Source organism: Monopterus albus, unplaced genomic scaffold (genome assembly GCF_001952655.1).
Source record: "Monopterus albus unplaced genomic scaffold, M_albus_1.0 scaffold187.1, whole genome shotgun sequence".
NCBI lineage: Eukaryota > Metazoa > Chordata > Actinopteri > Synbranchiformes > Synbranchidae > Monopterus > Monopterus albus.
The window spans coordinates 155,475-175,225 of NW_018128067.1; positions in this window are offsets into that span (position 1 = coordinate 155,475).

Consider the following 19,751-nt stretch of genomic DNA (forward strand, 5'->3'; position numbering starts at 1 on the left):
ATATATATATATATTTGGGATTAGGATGATTATATCAGGATAGGGATTGTATAAGGGTGAATTAGGTTTAAACGTGTCAGTTTTATGTTTGTCTCAAAGTGTTGTGGGTGGGAAAGAGGCTTAGAGGGAAACAGTTTTCTTTGTGGAATTGCTATTTACAGTACGTATCTCTCTTTAAATAAAATATACTGCAAAAGACAACAAAAACAAAGAAAAAAGGTTGAAGAATCGAAGTTTCTGTGAATCACCGTAGACAATTTTGAAGTGTTCTACTTGTCTCACATTCTGTAAAATTGGTGATATTCTATGCATGTGGCTTGTGGAGAACCAAATAAATTGAATTTGATGTACATACTGTATGAGTTGCTACTACAACATGATGCTACAGCGATGGTTCATGCATGAAGTGCAGTTCTGTGACTCCTGCGGCCTGATGGCTGACAAGTTAAGGGCTCGCAAACGCTTGAATGCTTAAGGGACTTTCAGATAGGACGCTGTCTATCTACATGTCAGTGTAATATGCTGGGATTCAAACATTAGATAGCCCCAGATGGTCACGTGCCTTTTGAATGCTGGGTGCAAGATATGGTGCTGACACATGGAAATCATGCAAAATGTCAGTTTGCCAGTTATCATTCCCCTGTTTGTTTAGCTGAGGTTAGAGGCCCAGTTTTATCACAACATTTGACAATACTTGGGAGCAGAAGTTTAGCTAATCCCAAAGTATGATTCAGTTAGTCAGGTTTGTTATTTAGTCATTAAATGAATTCATCAGCTGATACTGTAAATGAAATGAAAGAAGCTTGATCTGTCACCAACAAAACAGATATTATAGAAATACTATGACTTTATACAGAAGGAATGTTTTATTTACCGCAGACTTCAGCTACACTCTTTGAACTAACATTTTATAAATACAGTGTGAAAGGTGAAGATATGACCTAAAGCAAATAGCGACCTGTTACTGTAAGTGGAACGGGACATTTCAGTGCACTGCTTCATCATAGTACAAACACTGACAAATGTCACAGTACAGTTGTACTGAGGAATTAAACAGTGGAACACGTAATTCAAAAGCTCACCTTGTGCATTATATGTTCTCATTGCTGTGTAAATGTATGTGGGTATACAGTGTGTGTGTGTGTAGGTGGTCTCATTGTATCTAAGTCCATGTTAAGCTACTTCATTTGTCCTCTAAGAAACTGCTGCCTGGTTAACTATGATTAATACACTGAATAGTTATCTGCGGTTTCGGCTGTGAGTCGCCAGCTCTACTGTTGTGAACCAGTGTGATATCTCCATTAATCAAAGCTGGAGCTGCTGTCTAGTTAGCATTCATCATGGGCTGTATTATGATATTCAGATGATTCAGTGTGCAGGACTGTGTGTGCTGAGCTGGCCAGGACAGAGAAAGAGAAGGGGGGGAGTGAGAGGTGAATGGGCCGGAGAAATCAATGCATGCGGGGAAAGGCTGTTCTCAGCAGTAAGGGGTCTGGAGCTCAGCAATCGAGTCTTTCTCTGCTGAATTAATGAGAGGGCTGCATGGGCCATGGAGATCTGTTGGCTTCCACCCCAACACTGGCCTAACAACGGGGGAGATGCTGATGTAGGGCCAAGGACTTAGAAGGGATGATACAGGCCAGACAATAGAAACAGAGGAGCATGCAGCTGTGGCCTCCTCACACACAAGCACACATGACTGAAAATGACAGGAAGCACTTATTCACAAGACTGATAGAAGAAGTATTCAGATCCTTTAGATGTACTTAAGTCTGAGTAGAACACCACAGACAAAAAGGTACTCCTTTACAAGTAAAACTCCTTTCAATGTTATTTATCCATCTTAGATTTTATTATATGATATTATCAGTTAATGTAGTAATTTGTGTGAATGTGAGTGATTGTCTGTCTCTATGTATCAGCCCTGTGAGAGGTTGGCCACCTAAGACAGAAGAGTTGAGACATCAAGGGGTCAAACGGCAGCGGGTCACATGACTCCTGTAGCTTCAAATAGTTCCAAACAGCTGATTCAGATCCACTGTCCACCTGGTCCCTACTGAAAACAGTAGGGACCAGGGGAATTTATCAGCAAATTACTGCTTTTAATGCTTTTAAACTAATTGTTTTCTGTTGCTGTAGATAGCTCAGCTAATTTAGCTAGTTAGCTAGGTACCTAATCTATTAAAGTGACCCAGTTTTTGAGAAATGGTCAAAAGGTTGTAAAATGTGTTTTGACATATTGCTAACTTAAAATGTCACAAATATAATTATTGCTTTCAGTTTCAACTTCTAAATTTGGAAGTTACCAACCAAGTAACTCTGCTAAAGTTTGGGACTATTCAACATCCTCATGATCCGCCATCGCTGTTAAGAGGAAAAAAAGAGACTATATAGAGTCACTGGAGATGTCGTCACTCATTGTGGGTCGACCCCCCCCATCCCCCAACCCTCCACATTATATGTATTATAGCTAATTACTTTATACACTGTGAAAGATGTTGCTCATAGTGACAAAACATCCAACTGCAGTTCTCACCACATATTGCATTTTACTAAAGGAGCTGAATACTTTCCCCCGCTTCACTCATGCAAGAACACACACACACACACACACACACACACACACACACACACACTTGACGGAGCTTTCTTGCAATCATTCGTCACAGTCCTGGATCAAACACAGCTCGCTTTATGGCGCCAGCTTTAAGTCCACTCAGGTTATTGCTCCATCTGTATAAAGAGGATATCAGGAGGCTGGGGGATACTTTACAGTATTTCTTTATGAGAAACAGGCACTCATGTGCATTACATGGTGTGGATAATGTGCCGTGTAAAAGTGAAGGACTGCGTACAGTTGACTGATGTAATGCTTCACAAATAATCCTGTTTAAGTGTGATGAATATCACAGTCTGAATTTGCCCCAGGCATCCATCTGCTTTATTGGGCAGTGAGTGTTCGCTGTTGGTACAGTAGAGCTGAGTGATAAAGCCTACAGTATTAAAACTGTGAAGCGATATTTTTAGAGGCAATGAGGAAGAAGAAAAAGTCTTTACAGGATGTCTTCTCATCTGGCATGTGATGTCTCGGCATCCTTTGGTTTGACGTGTTATGCGGCTGGAGGAGTTCACAAGGGAATCAGGTACTTCGCCGTGTTGAGCAGTAGAGGGCCCACTCGGCTCTCTCTACTGGCTCCTCCTCAGGCCCTCACCACCAGTATGAGATATAAGGTGTCCCCCTGAAAATTGCCAACGATTTCTCCCTGTTCTTTGTAATTAAAAGGCTATTACTCAGAGGAGACAGAGGCTCCAGTATGTATTTGTTGGATTCCTGTATCACTGCCATACACACTTCTTGACTGTTAACTGCGGGTAAGTTTTATTGCTTTTTCATTGATCTTGGTGACAGATAACAGCTATACTACAATCAAATTGTAAATGGAGAAGCAAACTGGAGACAATTAAAAGAACCTGGCTTCAGGAAACAAAACTTAAAGTTTTTGTCTGTTTGTAAATTACGTAATCTGTCCTACGCCAGGTGATGCATATTGTAAAACTGCTATACTGATATTAATTTACTATAGCTGCCAACTTTATTTATATAGCACATTTCATAAACAGAGGCAAGGAAAAGCAGTAACAGCGTCAGGTAGCAAAGGTAACTATCATGTAGTAAAAGAGTAAAAACATTACAAACCTCTACCAAACTGTTTGCAGTGCTGGCTTTCTGTTAAAAATATTGAGTACCAAAATGAGATATAACCCAAATGACATCATCAGGTTATCTTCTGAGACTTTTGAAAATTCCCTGATAGCCACTAATGGTATTATACCACTGCTTTCACAGGCTGAGTAAACTCAGGCAAATGTAGTATGTGGATCTTTGTGTGAAATTTGTGTAGTGCCCCTTTAAATTCATGTGGTCAGCATATGTGCATGCTAATGAATAAATGGCTGCTTTTGCTGAATTGACAGAGGTTTAGGCTTCTGGTACATCTCAGCCAGGTTGTCTTTATGGAAAAAATAAAAGAACAAGGAAAGTTTTTATTGGAACATAAATAATTTAACTTTGAACTTTTTTTGATATTGCATGTATATACCAGTGGTTCACAACCTGTTTTCCTTGGAGCCCCCTCCAAGGATGTTTGTAAGAAAAATTGAGCCCCCCCCCAAATAAAAATAAAAGGATGGGGGATATATTTCACTGCTTGCCCTAAATTCACTCCTCTAAGTTTGTGTTGTGCTTGTTGAACAGCTGTTTGATACACTGCTCACACTGTCTCTGTTTCTGGCTGGTTTCTAATGATCCTTCATGGCCTCTGCTCTCCCTCTGCTCCGAAATTATGTCGGATGACAGTTAAGGGAAGCATGGGGCGTACAGTACGTTAGCTTCCCACAGTGGAAACACAGCCTAAGAGAGAGAGAGCACAAGCAATGGCAGAGCGAAGTAGAGTGTGAATGAAGGCAGTGGGCAGTGTTAGTCAGGATAAAGCAGTGAATCAGAGAAATAAAACAGTTTTCTGATTGGCCATACATCTTTAAAACCCTGCAGGAAAGATTTTATCTTGTACACAAAATCCTGCGGTGCCCTCTGTGGTGTGTGTGTGTGTGTCCTTTAATGAGGAGCAGCAGAAAACAAATGTTTGCATGTCATAGTGGAGAGAGTCCGGATGGGTAATGTCCAAGTCGACTTCTCCAGACATTTCCCACCTGTGCCTTTTCACACACACAACCTACCCACACAGACAATGCCAGGCCTTCATGTCTGATGGGGGTAGAAGTAGCCGACTATTTTCCTTCATTTCTCCTTCACCTCCTTTGCCCTCTCCCTGTCTCTCCGTGGTCCAGTAGAGAGGCGGCGCTTTCCTTGACCTCCCCCACCCCAGGCAGACACTGGCCACCAGACGGCCAGTCACACAGCACAGGGGCCCAGTGTTGCTTGTGTTCCAGGTGATCTCAGCCGCAGTTGCAGCCAGTGACTGTGACACAACCAGGTGAAAGAAAAAAGTCTATATGCTTACAGACGTACACATCAGTAGCTGTCTTGAAGCTCCCTTCTTGAGAGATAGATAAGAGTGTCAGCCAATTTCCTTAATGTGAAATGTAAACTACTTGACAGCCAGGTACCAGACGTTTAACTGGCTTTATTACCAGTGACTGTAAGATCTGGCAACAGACTCACAACGAAGATGCCCTGAGATGGAACAGAACCTGTCGACAGAGCATTGATCAGAGCCCCTAGACCGAAGAGACACATTCACAGAAACTAGGAACGATAAGAGGACAGAATGGAAGGATTCAATCAGTTGATTCAGTCCAATTGCTTCATTTAATTTGTACAGTATCTGTGAGTGTGATCTGTCGCTCCCTTCTCTGTGTGTGTGGCAGGAGGGAGGAGGCTATCCTTAAACACATTAGAGCAGGTGCAGCGCATTGAAAATCCATTCAGTGTAGCTTTCACAGCGATTCTCTTCCATTGAATTAAGAAAGGTCAATCCTACAAATCAAGGCATTATGCTGTGGGGAGATAGAGGCCTAACTGTTGTAACCACACATACAACACACTCACACACACACTCACAGTCTCAGTAATGTACAGTAGGCCCACACTACACATACCGACTTAGGCAGAAACAGAAACAGATGCACTGCACTGCTCGAGGAAACGGATTACATTGATTGATTATTGATATATAAATAGAAAAAAACAACATTTTCAAAAAGTAGAAAATTCAGTGCAGGGAGAAAACAGCAGGTCCACACACCCAAAGTGACAGAAAGTCTTTTTATCATGCATGTATTGGCACAAAGGGAGAAAAAGCACAAACACTAAAGCTCTGCCTTGTTCTTCCAGCTTTCTGGTTGAGTCCCTTTCACTCTTACATAAGGTATCAATCAACTCATCACTGACAGGTTACCTGCAATCAGACGTGTCTTCAGATCTGCCTGTTTAAAAACCTCCCAGTTTTAAATTCATAATATCACAAATTAAAATAGAAGAAACAGAAATGCACAAAAATTCATATAATATACATAATTAGCATGGGTATTAAACAAACTCCAAGCATTTTTTGTGATACATAACAAACATGAGGCAAAACCATCATAGTGCAAGACAAAACTTTGCACTAAAGGTATAAAGAACTATATTGTATTAATTGTTACAGGAAAGGTGACAGGTCAGATTTCTCATTTAGATTAGAAGGAGACATTTAATGCCAAAATCCAAATTGGCTGAATTCACACTGTAGAAATATACTTACTGGCACTGTGTTGTCACTTTGGCTATACCAATGCCCATGAGTTGAGAAATAGAATTTTTATTCTCTCCATAATGGCGAGCAACAAGAGAGGTCATATCAACACACCTAATAGCTGATTTATGTTTTGAAATTCTGGTTCTTAATTGATGAGATGTTTTTTCCTACATAGATTTTAGGGCATGGACACTAACAAATATGACATTCTTCATATGACAAATTATGCATGATTTGATATGAAAATCTTTACCTGATATTAAGTCTTACTGGAAGTGAAGTGCCCTATTTTCATTATAGTGTCATAGAGGGAAAACAGCCTTTGATTAATGTCTCCTTTCTTCTAAAAATATCTGCATGTTAGACAGATTTTGAGCTTAATTTAAAGACACATCACTGATTCACTTTTTGAACTTGCTTCATTGTAGCTGAGGACATGAAGAGGTTTTGTGGCTGATGGTTGTGGGATTATATCTTATGGGGAACCTTGGGACGTTTTTAACCAAGATCCCTCTGATTGCAGGTACCACCCTGTCAGTAATGAGTTGATGGAAACCCCATGTACTATAAGTAAAGAAGTTACAGGGACCTAAATAGGAAACAAAGTGACTGTTGCACACTGAAGAAAGGTTGGTGCTTTACCTCTCCTTGTGCTGATAAGGTATGTGTATGATAAAAATAAAATAAAAGAAGACTTTGTAGATCTGAGTGTGGGGAACGACAGGTTTCTTTGTGCTCTGGATGTGGTTGAATGCACCTCTGATTCACCTTTTTCTTCTAAATTCTGCCTTTGGATCAGGGCGATGTTCTTTACCTTCAAAAAGTAGAAAAAAATGTCAAAACTCATTATAGACTCACTTGGTAACACTGTCTCTCAGACACACTCTCATTTTCCTACACACACATGCACATGGAGTGAACCTTGTCTTGCATGAGCGTGCAGCGGTTGCTCTGTAGACATGCTGGAAGGAGAAGAGGTGGTTGTGATTGTGCTGACGAGAATGATCTTGAGTTTAGGAACCTTGGCATTCATCGCACACGCACACACATATACATACACTGCAGTAGCCCTGCGGCTCAGCCTGTTTTAATTATTACATGGCCAGCTAATCAATAGCAAAGAGGCTAATCCTATTTCATCCCTTCATATTCATTTATGCTGGTGTCAGATTTAAACTACCTTCGCTGTGATTCCCATCATACTGTGTGTGTATACTGCTGCGTGTGTTTCTGTATATACAGTACATGTGTTGTGCTATACATGGTAGCGCTGAGTGTGTTTGGACTTGGGAAAAAAATGTAGTAAAGTTTTCTGGTAGCAGTTTATTTCTATTTCTATTTTGTGCTTTATTGGGTGTTTTTCCTTGAATCACTTTCATATGCATATGATTGTGAATGAATAAAAACACTAGTTAATTCACTGCACAGTGCTCTGCCTTGTAAAGTAAATACACTTGCTGCAGGTTTGCTACTGTCTCCTAAGTTATCTGGACAAAGAGGTATAACCTAAATTGTCCTGGGGCTTCACATCCCAGCTTCTCATAGAAAAATTCATTTGCCATTATTGCAAAATTTGTATTCACATCCTAGCTTAATTCTTCTGTAAGAAAGAATGTAGTAGTCCAGAAAGGTCCCATACCATTTCACTGCAGTATGACAGGGAGTGTGATGTCAGCACAAGCAATGATAAACAGGAAGTTACAGTCAGTGCCATTATGTTACTTGCATGATTTAAAATGACATGTTTGCATTTTGATTTGATTTATAACAACAGTTTCTATGGCATTTAAATTATGTGGGGCAAAAATAAAATATTGTTGTTAATAGTTAACAGTAGTTCTGTAATTTAAGATATCTGTCAACATTATATTCTGGTTTACACTATTTTACAATAAACTGCAGCCTGCTGGAGAGATGCATGATGGGAGAGATTTGGATGGCAGTGACTGCTTTACCCTGGCAGGTGTTCAGCGCTGTAGGCCTTGATGTGATGTACATACTGTATTACAGCCCGCCTCCTCCATCTCACCCCCATGGTTCACTGTGTAATTGAACTCAATTACAGAATGCAGCCGTTTGTCCAAGCGGCAGCATCTCACAGGACTTTAGCGGGGTTTGCTTCAGCACTGTGTGCTTCCCAGAATGCTCCTACGACTATGTCTGATGTAGTCAGGGTTTCAGTTTACCGCTCAGGGCTGACCCCTCCATTGTATGTGTAATGAAATACAGTGCTCAGCTGTCAATGCTGAAATTTGAATCTCATGTAGTGTTGTCATAGATTTTCTCTGTGGATTATTAGCATGACTAGCTGTTGCTACTGCAGGCAGGAAGCTAAATGCAGAGGGGTATAACTAAGGTATTTAAAAGATGTAAGAAGTATTATACATCCTTTAATTTATCTATTCACTGTAACAATGGTGCAATGAAACTATATCTGTGTTTGCTAACAACCTGTGAGCCACTGTGTGATCTTCTGTAGTGAGCATCTTTGCATATTTAATGCTTGTCATGCCTCATATTTCTACAAAATATTTTTTAACGTTTGCTCAAACTGTACAACTGCACACAGGCCAGTGGTGCACACCTACAGGCAAAATCATACTGCGGGATGTCAGAAGAAGATATCACGTCAAAGCAGAGTTTCAGTTTTAACAATCTGAAGTTAAACCTGTGTCCATTCCTATATTTAACTTCTTTGGTGTTTGGCAGCATCCCACAGGTTTCTCATTGAATTTATATAGTAAATCACCTTGCATCGCTTTGCTTCACTTCAGCAAAAAAACATATTAAAGAGTAACTGCACCTGGTTTAATAATGTGATGATCGGTGTGGTCAGAGGTTCAGACCTTTTAACCTTCAGGTCACAGCAGCTATATTTGTCCTCCTTCCAAAACCTAATGGGGAGCTTCTCTTCAAAGAGAGTCCAAAGTCATCATCAGAGGAAAAATGATGTGCTCCGGCATGACAACAGATCAAGGTATGGCCAATAACTTTGCAGATTTTATTAAGGGTGACAGGATTTTACACAGTAGAGTTAATGTGTGAATTAACTGGGCATGCACATAAAATTAATTTACAAGAAAAGTTATGAAGTTCTTTCACAAATTTACACAAATCAAATGGAGAGAGGAAGAGAGCAGGATGGAGGAGGGAGTACTCTGGACCACAGCCCAACAGTTTGACTCTAAGTGTTTCCAAGATTAGAAACAGGCTACTCACTTTTTCCCTCAGACTACTCAGTCTCTTCTGGTTCATCTCGCTGTCATCACAAAGACACACTCAGACATGTGTGTAGCCCCTTCCTCTCCTCGCTACCTTGTTAGCACACAGTTTTAACTGTACACAGAGATAAAATCAAGACAAACTGCTCATTGTCCCTTGTAAACACACAGATGATTTTACTGTAATTGCTTCAGAGTGCACTTTGCAAATCATGTGAAATATTGCAAACCAAAACATCTGGTTTGCAGTGATGCATAGCTCCAAACACAGGCACAGTAAATAACAGTACAGGAGGACCTTGGAATGACAGACTTTGCTTCTCTGTGTGGTTTATTGCACTGCTCCATGCCAAAACACACTTGTTAAACCTCTTGGTGAAGACAAAGACCAGGGAGTTATACTGTATTTGGATTATGCAGACATTTGTTTACATAAAAACAAATGTTTTTCTCAGCTTAGTGAAGTGGTCACAAGCGGGAAAGAACTGAGGTACAAAGACAACCCTGTAGTCCAAGAAACACTGAGGGAAATGAACTCACATGAAGAAACCAATTAATTCACCGTGTTCCTATGTGACATCTTGACTCTGCCTCTGTGTATGTGACCTGCAGTCACCCAGCAGTGTGCAAAACAGATAACGGCCCAAACGGTGGTTGAGGAATTAAAGATAGTGTCCAACCCTGAGGGCCTTTAAATAGACCACACTCATCACTGACCATATCTCCACTGGCCTCTTTACACAGAGTAACCCCCTCTGTGAAACTCAACCTCACACCCAGGCCCCCACCCTGTTCGCTAGGTGATAAGTAGAGACTGTAGGCTGTAAGTATACCATTACATACCATGTATTTCATAGCAGAGGTTATTCAACATTTCAGCCTGTGACCCAAATAAGAAAATTATTGCCTGTCCCCAGGTCTCAGGCTCATTAAAATATATTGGTTTGCATGGCACCAAGAGACCCACCACCAGCTGGGGCCCTTTGACCTGTTTAGGCTCCTGATGTAAAGTTTCAGAAATTAAGTTGAGCAAGACACTTGACTGGCTATTATTACAGTGTATAGTACATCATTATGCTATAAACTTTTATTCATCGGGTCAGATCAGAGAGAAGGACGAAGCAGATCAGTCACACAGCTCGGTTTTACAGACAGATGTCAGTGAAACAGGCGACGAACTGAAAGAACTCTAGGAGTTGTGAAGAAGAAAATGAAATAACTATCCAGAGACTGGTGTTAGAAGGGTTAATAATGTTAATGAACATGGTGACACGACACAGTGTTGAGCATGTAGGTATTAAAAGATGCGTGTAGCATATTGGAGAGGTTGTTTAGGTGCGTATGGTGTAGGCCACTTGTGATTTTATAAACTTATACTATATCTGTTCGCTGCCTCCTCCACAATCTGTGGAACTGCCTCTCCATTCATAGGCTACATTAAGCTGCAATAGGAAGAGGAACTGGACTCACAAACATCAATAATGTCTTTTCTGTGCTAAGACCTCACCTGACCAAAAACAAAATAGGCAAAACCTTTATCGGGAAGAGATGATGTTTTGGTCCTCTCCACAGCTGGAGGACTTTGGACAGAGGGTTAGACAGCTTTTCAAATGCACATGACATGACACAATGCTTTCACTGCCACCTTCAGTGGTCCCCAAAGACTTAATGATCAGAGCGATCAAAGCTGCAGTGGCTCTCTCTGCACTGCTCACTCACCAACTAATTCCTGTCAAATGAAAAAAGACAACACCATCACGTAATACTGGCTAATGGCACACCTCATAATCATACAGCTAAAGCAGACCTCTCTTGGCTCAGCCAGGAAGTTTAATAAGATCCAGCAATCTTTCCTGTTCTGTTATTAATGATTTGATTAATTCATTTAACAGTTGTAAAGACACATCAACACATGTTAATCTGTTGGTGGGATGGAAAGTTGGCAGATTGTTGTCATAATGTACAACATTTCATGACAGTCTATTCAGTAATCGTTGACATACTTCTGTCTGGACCACACTGCTAGACTAACAGTGGTAGCCATCCTCGATGCTATGCTGCTACATGAGTTAAATCTGCAAGTGGCATTTCTCAGTGTGAGTGTGCCAGATCTCACTGCTTTCCAAAATATTCTGTGAACAGGAAGTGTTCATATTTGTTCTGCAGTGACTTTGTCAATAATCTGCTGGCATCTTTAGTTTGGTGCTAATACAGAGGAGGCTGGTGCCAAGACAGTGAGTGCAGCATAATTTATTAGATTTCACAAGGGTCATTATTTCAGATTGAAATAGATGTGATCCTGAGTTGTTCTGCTCGGTTGCTCGCTGTGAAATGAGTAATGAGCCTGCAGACTGGAGATGGAGCTGGACAGGTGAACAGACACATAAAGCCAAGATGCACTAGAACGGGGGGACACTGATGCGTTGAATATGTGCTTTAACTTTAACTTGGCATCAGAAGTGCTGAAAATTGAGATATTGTCAAGGAAGTTTTCAATCACAAATTGACTTTTGCAAAGGCCTGCACTTCTTTGGAGCTCCTCAGCAGTTCACACCCTCAAAAAACAAGTTTAAATTAGGAAGGGCTGTGCTTGTGCTTGTGGCTTGGCTGGATTTATACTGTATTTATATTTAGACAACTTTGGTTAGAAATAAAAAAGAACTAGAATGGTTTTCATCCTCAGTTCTTTGAGGATGCACACATGTGCTCCGTGTGCAAACATGCTCAACCTCCTCTGTAAAACAGTAGATGTGAACAGGACAGACGTGCTGGCTGCCACAGTTGCAATCTTGTCACAGAACCACGAGGAGAAAGAAGGAAAACAGGGAAAGTAATGGGCACAGATTCTTCAATTTAACTCCCTATCGATTTCTCTTGTCTCCACCTTGCTGGTGTCCCGGTCACTCTGCTGCAACAGAGCTGACAGACAGAGAGGAATTGTGTCAGAGCTGTAGCATCTCGAGGAAGTAGTTAGTAAGAGACAAAAAGTTCCTGTCAGCCTGTGTGTCTGCCTTCAGCCTTTTTGACTGGCTAGTGAACCTCAAACCAAGACAGATCACTTGTTTGGTTGGTTGCCAACCCTATAAGTTAAAAGTAATGCCACATAAAAGGATATATGAAGGTTGTTGGGGATTATAAAGTGGCTCTTTAAACACGAGGTCAAAATAAATCATTTTATTTTATTATTTATTTATAATATCTATTTGATCCCTGCCCCCTTTTTTTGAAAGAAAGTGTCTTAAATTATTTGAAAACAGCCTGATGTGGAACTTTGTGGACAGACTTCATTGTGTGAGCTGAGAACTTTGCTAAGTGGTTCCCGAATAATGTTCAGTGTTAATCATTTTGAAGGTACTGGTCCTTTAATTGCTTTCTAAATACATTCAGGCCCAGCACAACAAAAAGAATGAGAAATATGTGGTTCTAGAAGAAGTGAAGTAGTGATTACTCACTGAGTGAGACCATGCTAGTCAGCCAGAAACATGCTAATGCTAATCAGTCACAATAGCTCCCTGAGTGACTTTTGTTCTTGGTACTGTGCTGTTTACAAACTGGCATTTTGTTCTTAGGAAGACTTACTGAAGATGGAAAACAAGCTCCTGCTCAGTGCAATTTCACATCTGAGTTAACCAAAGGTGAACTCAACCCAGAAGATTTGTGCCAATTTACTTCATTCCTGCAAGCGGATCCACTGATCGTAGTAGCCTGATTGAGACTGAGTTGTCTAGATTGAGGAACACAGGGAACAGTAAAGTCTGATCCTCAGTTTGTCAGCCTATCCCCAGATGTGTTGCCAGGCTGGCAGACTGTCTCCCTCTGTGTCTTTTTGTGTGATGCCAGGGTGATTCCTCAAGGGACAGCTGTTGTGAAACAGAAGCCACAGTGGGATGCCTTGGCATTGCCCAGCAGCCTTATCCTGAGAACTGGCACTGGGTAAACACTCATCAGCTGTACTGCCATGCTCTGCCAAGTGCAGAAGACCTCATGATCCCTTCTCCCTTGACTCCACACTTCTCTCACTTACTGCTGCTTCTCAGTCACTTTACTGTACTTTCACTCTATTGTTGCCACAGGCATGTACAGTAACACTAATTAAAGCAAAGCAAATACCAAAGCACACACACAACTAAAGACAAATAAAGCTTAGTCTTAATGAACAACCATTAATGTGATGTATTTGTAATCATCTGCAGGTTTAGAAATGGTGGTGGCATTTGTATTGTCATGAATTTTTGTGGGGAAGAAGGCCATTTCTTTGGCACTTGCACCAGTGGGATTATTTTGTCCCTCCAAATAACCCTTTTGAGCTGCGGCGGGCGGGTTGGGTTTTGTTCATGCAGATCAGGTGGTGTAATACAACTTTGCATTTAGATTGGCTCACAAGAATGAAACAGTGTTTAACTGTACAGTTTAAAGATGTTTGTTCAATGCCTTGAGCAGCACAAATGAAATGCTATTCTTCACAAGCGAGGTTAAGTGGAAACACAAGACTGAATCGGACGGCCATGAACTTCCCAGCTGACCTACTCTCCAGCCCTCACCTGTGGTAATGGACTTGGCCAAATACCAAAAGAAAATATAGTGTAGTATACTTTGTATAAGTAACATTTTACTTAACAAAACACATTTCTGTTAAGTGTAGTTGCACTCTTTCAAAATGAAGTGGGAGTTGCACCCAGACTCACTAATTTCCCACCATCCTTGTTGAAGCTTTGCACACCATTCAGCTCTGTTAATTGTAGTGCAGCAGTTAAGAACCCCGGATGGCTCACATTATCTTTATTTACTGGCCTAATTGTCACACTGATGGCAGCCTTGAATAGGGCTATGCAACACTGAAGACTGATCACTCACTCAACTGCACCACAAGACACCGGGGACACACTAACATATAGGAGGATGTACAGTAGGAGGGCAGGGGGAGTGGAAAGGAAAGAGAAGGTGAAAGGAATAATAACATAAAAGTTTGCTAAGTACAGTGAAGAGTGTATAAAGCAGAAAAAGAGCAGAAGAAGAAACACAACAGGAAGCTGGTGATGACTCTGCCAATGATGCTGTAGAAAAAGAGTGGCAGAAATAGAATGAAGAGTTGGAGTCAGCCAGTGCGCACGGTGAGTGCAAGAATGAGTTGAAGCAGCAGATGCTGAGGAAAAGGCAGCTGGGAGCTTAAGTCTTAATCATCCCCAGCAGGAGTATGAGGTGACTATGCATATTAGCCCTGTGAACAGTAGCACCACAGGTCTGTCCCTACAGTAACACAAGTGCTTAGACACACACATATTCTCACACTCTTACAGTATAACTACCAATGATTCTAATTCCTCTTCCCACAGCTAATTCCAAGGTGCTTTGTCTTGCTCTCCATGCTTATTAGAATGTGTGCTATGACAGCAGCTGCAGCACACTCATATGCATAGACACACATAAAGGTGCAAGTTAGTTAACGTCTTTTTTTTCTGACAGACCAACCAAGTGCAGATAGACAGAACAAGACGGAGATGGCACAGAGAGTATGGTTCTGAGTATGGGTCATGTATATTAGCATGTGAGTGAGTTATACTAAGTTCAGTGGTGGCTAAGAGGTAATCCCCTAACTGGAAGGTTGGCTGTTCAATTTCTCCCCAGTTCACATGTTGAAGTGTTCTTGGGCAAGACACTGAACCCCAAGTTACCCCTGATGGCCCCGCCCTGCGGGGACAGCACTGCCATCGGTGTGTGTGAGTTGGCGATGCAGATGGCTGCCTTGGTTCTGTACCAGAGAAACATTCCTTGTGTGTGTAATATACTTGCCCAAGAAAAAGTGATTATTATTTAGGGTAAACATATAAACAGATGGACACTACACAGAATTACTTCAAGGACAAGGGCTAAGATGTATTGTCCATCACACATGGGTTATTTGGCTCCAGCCAATTCACATTCCCATTTTGTCAGGTACCTTTTTGCCTCATACAGACACTAAAGGTTACCAGAAAAAGTTCACAGTGACTTCAGACAAATAGTGTTTATTCACATTTAACCAAAACCAACCTTCCTCTAACCTTACCAGCTGTTCCCTAACCACACACAGGATTGTACATGCAAGCCATGGTCTCTGCACTATATACACCACCTATTGTTAATAAATATGTGAATAAATGTAGCAAGTCATTCATTCATTTGTTCAGAGGAAAAAAAACCAGCCAGCCCCATTGTAACTGGGAGCAGTTTAGCAATGTAAGAATGTAATGTGTAGGAGAGGGTTGAAATTAACAAAACACATTGCAGCATTTTCCCCAAATGCTGTGCATGTGTTGTCAAACTGGTGAAAGTGTTGCATGTGCATTGAGCCTTCAGGGCTACCGTAGGCTGCATAAATGATGATATAATAAGCATGAGAATGTGGCTACACACACTGTTCACAGACTCACATCCTTAATAATTACAGTTATGTCACTTGTCCTCTCTCTCTCCCCAGCTACCTTCCCTAGTTGTCTCTTCATATCTGTGTTTGTCCTGTAACAAGCTGCTTGAGCGACTGAGCGCCCATTATTCTGCTAACTGCCTCCTCAGAAGCCCAGCGCAGCAGACACATGCTGGTAGTTTATACCACACTGTCAGCAAGGGGAGGGGGGTGGTCTGTGTGTGTTTGTGTAAACGTGCACGTTATCGCAACCTGACTGAAAGGCTGGTGTGCCGTCCTGACACTGCCAACTCTCCCCTGTGCCCCGCTAATGTCTTCTTTACCAGGAGCAGAAAAATCCTCTTTGCACTTTTATTTCTCCTCTCTCCCATCTCCTCTCCTCTCCCCTCCTGTCTCCTCTCCTCTCAGTGTCCTTGCTAAATGCACCTACAGTATGAGCATTACTGTTGTTGTAATTTTCTTGAAGGTGGATTTTTTCCTTTGGTTGAGTGTCAGAAGTGACAACCACTCTGGGGGTTTTCACACTTATGAAAAGACACACACACTTACACACACACTCACGCACATCAGAGTGTGTGACGGAGCTGTCTGCTCTCTCCTGTCGCCTCATTTGTTTCTGCATCAGGCTGCTCTCGGAGGAGGCCTCTCTTCTGCCCTTGTCAGCAAACATCAGCTTGTGCTTTCTACTCCTTTCACTTCCCTCCTCCTCCTCTTCCTCTCTTTTTCACTTTCTTCTTCCTTGCTTCTTTATTTCTCTGCTCTTCATCTTTCCTCCCGTTGTTGATTATTTCCCCTATCAACCCCTCACATCCTCCTCGCTCCGGTCAGTCCATGTTCTTGCTGTTCCGATAGCGTAAATCTCATCTTTATTAATCTCGTTGCTCTCACTATCTCTCCTTCTGTTCTTGTCTCTATGTTTGAAGGTGTCAAAGTCAGTGACAGACAAAGCTTTGGGCAAACCTTGAGCATGTCTGAAGGCATCAAAGCTGCAGACAGATTTTTCTTCTTGGAGTAAACAACAAAAACATGCTGCTGGTTGTTTTGGTCTCAGGCCTGCGGTGTGTGTTTGTGTATGTCTGAATGAGTGCTGTAGGTTCTTTCTCCACAGCGGAACAGTTCAAGTGTGAAGTAGGGTCAAGCTAAAGCAGAGCAGCTAATAAGGTATGAGCACAAGTGTGTGTGTTTAGGTGTGCGTGTTAAAGATGGTATGATTGCTGAGGGAAACATATGGGCAAGTAGGAGAAGTGAAATTTACTGCTTCATCAAGTTGTTCAGTCTACAACCCACCTGCCATCTCTCTCTCACACACACACGTTGTCATTCCTCATGAAGACTTTACATTGACTTACATTCATTTCTTAGAGATTTACTCAAAATTTAACAATGACCACTCCAACCTTAACCCTAACCTTAACCACACCATAACCTTAAACCAAGCTGTCACCTTAAAATGCAATGATTTACCTGGTGGGGACCAGTACCAACAAGAAAGCCAGTGTCCCCATAAAGTGAATAATACCAAGCACACACACATACACACAAGCACACACCCACGCAGCACATATACCACCTGCCCTAACTATCCATCTGAGTACTTTTATAGCTTTTACCAGGAGTACTGCTCCTACACATTCCCAGCCTTCTGTAGTTTCCTGCTCCGTCATGCACAAAGTGGAAAGATGGGTCAGCCATATCGCTTTTCTTCAAAGAACTCATCCATCATCATTATTATTATTATTATGTCATGTATATATTTTTTGATTTATCATCATATCTTTCTTTTTTACCAATTGGTCATCCACACTGAAACAGAAGAGATGGCATTGGATGGCATCTGTTTTCTTTTTCAAATATCTTAAAAGAACAAGAATTTGTTCATCTGGACTGAATTAAGCACCCATCCCTGGATTCCATGCAAACCTTGTTCCTATTTTCCTGTCAGTGCAACAGACAACACAAATAGTGCTCCGAATGTTTGACATTTTCCTGAAAATGCACTTTCACATCTATGTTATATTTTGATGCCCGGTGCAGAGGGAACAGTGTACAGATGGGACAAGAAGAGCAAATGGTGAGAGGTTCATTCAAATGAAGCAGCACAAAGTGAATGAGATAGCACTCATAGAGTGCACTCCTCTGCCAAGGGGCAACTCAGTTTCCTCATAATACCTTAAAAGAAATTATACCATGATAGTTTGACCCTCATAATATGATTGCTTGACCATGAGAACCTTTTGCTGGCATATGGAATGATTATTAGTTTGAAAGGTATTCAAGAAAAATGGCAGTAATGACACACATACAGCTGTTGGTTTAGGGGAACTTCAGAGTTTCCTTACACATACCACGAACTGTTTAAATATGCTGCTCTCCTGTTCTCATTTTTGCTCCTGGATTTATGTACAACAGAGTGGATGAACGGTGGTAGCATCAGAATTTCCTCACAAAGTGAAACAATTTCAACTTTGTTTTGTATTGTTTGGATGAAACCAAGAGGCAGCATTGAACTACTGTAAGTTTCAGAAGTAAATATGTCCATCCACACCCACAATAGGTGTATGACAAGAGTCTCCTACTTGTCTCCTCTTGGTGCTAGTAGTAGACATACAGTACTTACAGCAGTGTATGAATATACAGTACAGTGGATACAGTATCTGACAAGGTCTACTAAGATTTTATAACCTGTAAAGTCTGTTTACTTTCAGATCATCTGGCATAGCAGCCAGATGGGGGGGCTTGCCCCTTGGGTCCCCTTGGGTGCCAGGTCTGAAGAGAGGTGAACTCAGTATTTATGAATGAACTGCTGCTGAGGAGAGAATTTTTTAAGAAGATATTTCCCTGAAGCAGAGTTCAGGGTAGCCCTGTGTGAGTATGTCATACTACCAGCTGTCGTTATGCCTGCTTCCAGCATTTTTAGTTAAGTACCAGACTGCACTCCTGATGTCATAAAGATTTTGAAGCGACTCTGCTGCTCCAGTAACAGCTTGTAAAATTCTCCCTGTTTGTGACAGTTTCTTTTTTCTGTGTGAGAGAGGATCACTGCTGCTTGAGGGTGGCATCTTTTTCGGTGATGCAAATTTCTGCAAGGCATAGAAACATATCTGACTCTGTATGTAAGGTTTCTCTATGATTTTTGTCCGATTTTCCTGGAGGATGTTGTGTATTCTGATAACATAACTTTTTTTCCTCACTGGCTCTGTTGTAGAAACTCAGACAATGTGACTGACAATACTTTATATCGAGTCACCGAGCCCATCTTTTAAACAAACATACAGTAATAGGCCACTGCATAACCAGATGACAGCACATTTAGCTTTTTGTTTTTTTAATTTTATTTGGAAACAATAATGTAAGGGAACCTTTACACACAGCATCCCACATGTAAAGGAACTACCGTGCAGCTAGGTAAGGTGTAAGATGACCCAGAAGTGACTCCCTGTGCAGTTAGCTACATTAGCTAATACTGTATGCAGGGCTAATTTCTGTGTTTACTTTCGGATTCACAATTGCTTGATACAGTTTATGTAAAATTAAAACTTATTCATAAATCTTCAGGAAGCATTGCTTATCTCAAAGGCATTTCCCAAAGAACTCGAGATGAGGTGCCAAGTCTGCATGACTGAAAATGTAACAAGCAAGGCCAAAGCGTTTCCTGTTAACTTTTCACTTCTATTCATTTTTTTAGTATGAGTTTTATATTTATTAATCACAAGTGTAGATGACATCTGCTGCTCCAGATAACTCGTGCGTCTGGCTGCCCTGGTGCATTCTTATTGGCAGTGCTTAGCGGCTGGGATTTGAGAAATCTGAAGGTCACTGTCTGGATGTACGTATGGATGTCAGGGCCAGTGTAGCAACTGATCAATGTGT